Raw genomic sequence first — 2,500 nt, 5'->3', positions numbered from 1 at the left:
AATTTAAAATTTACTAGTTCTTGAACAGTAAAATAAACTTACCTATAATATAGATGGTAGGTATAGGTATAGGTATTGGTCAAAATCTGTTTAAAATGATTTTTCCACTTCGGGTTGCCGCTATGTACCTAAAAAATAGTAAAACATTACTATAAGAATTAATTAAAATTAGCTTATTAAATTTAATATGGTTGCATACATACTAATTTGAATATGCAGTGATAAGCAAAAACGAATGTTTAAATTCATTATTTATAATATTGTAATTGTAATTATTACATACAGGGTAGGCATATATGCCTTATGTCATTGCATAGGGTATATATAACCAGGTATTCTCATAATAAACATTATTTAAATAAAATACTGTAAATATATTAAAACTAAAAATAATAATCATTAAATAATAATATATAGGCGTAGAGCCTAGACCTAATTAGGTAGTCTACTTATACCTAGCCTATTGCTCTAGGCTAGGCTAAATAAGCTGGAAAGCTGCTTCTCTGTAGGCTGCTAGTGTTAGAGAGCACAGGTCTAGCTAGTATATTAAAATAAAAATAGGGCCTATAATATAGGCCTAGCCTACCCAGCCAGTGGTAGTGATTGATTGTTAATATTGAAAATTAATAGCATGGTAAACACAATTTAAAATTTACTAGTTCTTGAGCAATAAAATAAACTTACCTACTGTATATAGATGGTAGGCTGCTAGGTATTGGTCCAAATCTGTTTAAAATGTTTTTGCCACTTCGGGTTGCCGCTATGTACCTAAAAAATAGTAAAACATTATTATAAGAATTACTTAAAATTAGCTTATTAAATTTAATATGGTTGCATACATACTAATTTGAATATGCAGTGATGAGCAAAAACGAATGTTAAAATTCATTATTTATAATAATTGTAATTATTACATACAGGGTAGGCATATATGCCTTATGTCATTGCATAGGGTATATATAACCAGGTATTCTCATAAGAAACATTATTTAAATAAATACTGTAAATATATTAAACAAAAATTAATAATAATTAAATAATAATAGGCCTATATAGGCGTAGAGCCTAGCCTAATTGCTCTAGGCTAGGCTAAATAAGCTGGAAAGCTGCTTCTCTGTAGGCTGCTGCTAGTGATAGAGAGCACAGGTCTAGCTAGTATATTAAAATAAAAATAGGGCCTATGATATAGGCCTAGCCTACCCAGCCAGTGGTAGTGATTGATTGTTAATATTACAAATTAATAGCATGGTACACAATTTAATATTTGCTACTTCTTGAACAGCAAAATAATCTTACCTATATAGATGGTAGGTATGGTCCAAATCTGCTTAGCCACTTCAGGTTACTGCTCTATATATGTATCTACAATAGTATAACATTAATAATTATTATAACAATTTTATAAAATTAACTTAACTTATTAAATTTAATATGATTGCATACTAATTTGAATATGCAGTGATGAGCAAAACCGAATGTTAATATGATGCTTGTCATTATTTATATTGTAATTATTACATACATATAGGCCTATAATATTCCCTATTGCATACATGTTACATACATAGGGTATATATAATCCTCATAATATTAAATTTACAGTTTTTGTAATGAATACTGTAAATTTAATAAAACTAAAATTAATTATAATGATTAAATAATATTAAAAATATATAGGCCTAGGCGTAGATCCTGGGCCTAATTTTAATTAGGTAGCCTACTAATACCTATTTAATAGGTATTAGTAGGCTACTAATAGGCTAGTAGGCTAGCCTACTCAAGGCCAGGCTAACTAAGCCGGAAAGCTGCTTCTCTGTAGTAGGCTGCTAGAGAAAACAGGTCTAGCAAGGGCCTAGGCCTAGTATTAAAATAAAAATAGGGCCTATAATATTGGTATATGCCTACCCTACCCAGCCAGGCCTAAATAATTAAAATAATGTAACATTTCCAAACTCATTTGGGTCAGCTGTCACATGAAAGGCAGTGTTGCAACTAGAGTAGACATAAGCCTAAGCCTAAAAATGACACAATTTGAAACGGCCATAGCTCAAAAATTCAACCATCACCTCTCGACCATTACTATGTTATAACATTCACAGATAACTAAATTATCATGCAGTACCAAAGAATTAGAGTGAAAATTACATTTTTTAAAGATACGGACAAACAAACATGTACCTAATTTGGAAATGTCACTCACGTGCGTCAATTGGTCTATGCTTGTAATTTATGGTCCACCCTTCCATTAATTTTCAGCGTTACATTCCTTCTTAAAAACAAAACGACAACGTGCTTGTTTCATCCAGGGACTCTTTAATGAATATTCATATTTTTAGCGACCCTTTATTTTTTTATCTCATTCTCATTGGCTGTTTAAAACATGTCTTTAAATGACGTTTGACTCCACTCTGCACACGTGGATTTGTAAGTAATTGTTTATGTATTGTTACTCCAGCGATACGACTTGTAACGTTGAGGGCGCATGACTTAATTCGTATGT

The 2,500-nt window shown here is 31.0% G+C and overlaps 1 long non-coding RNA gene across 3 annotated transcripts in view; it reads right to left on the bottom strand.

Annotated features, from left to right (window-relative positions):
- Window positions 1–2,500, bottom strand: part of LOC140039820 (uncharacterized) — a 4,362-nt gene that overhangs the window by 1,859 nt on the left and 3 nt on the right. Inside the window, exons 1-4 of one of the 3 annotated variants that reach the window (XR_011842605.1) lie at window positions 2,179–2,500; window positions 1,297–1,362; window positions 685–768; window positions 43–128 (exon numbers count right to left, since the gene is read on the bottom strand). The exon at window positions 2,179–2,500 is cut by the window's right edge and continues 3 nt beyond it. This is a non-coding gene — a long non-coding RNA (uncharacterized lncRNA). The other 2 variants (XR_011842606.1, XR_011842607.1) reach the window with 2 other exon arrangements.

The sequence above is a fragment of the Antedon mediterranea genome, chromosome 2 (genome assembly GCF_964355755.1).
Source record: "Antedon mediterranea chromosome 2, ecAntMedi1.1, whole genome shotgun sequence".
Taxonomy (NCBI): Eukaryota; Metazoa; Echinodermata; class Crinoidea; order Comatulida; family Antedonidae; genus Antedon; species Antedon mediterranea.
The sequence above is the reverse complement of the archived record's forward strand: the minus strand, read 5'-3'. Positions and strand labels throughout refer to the sequence as shown.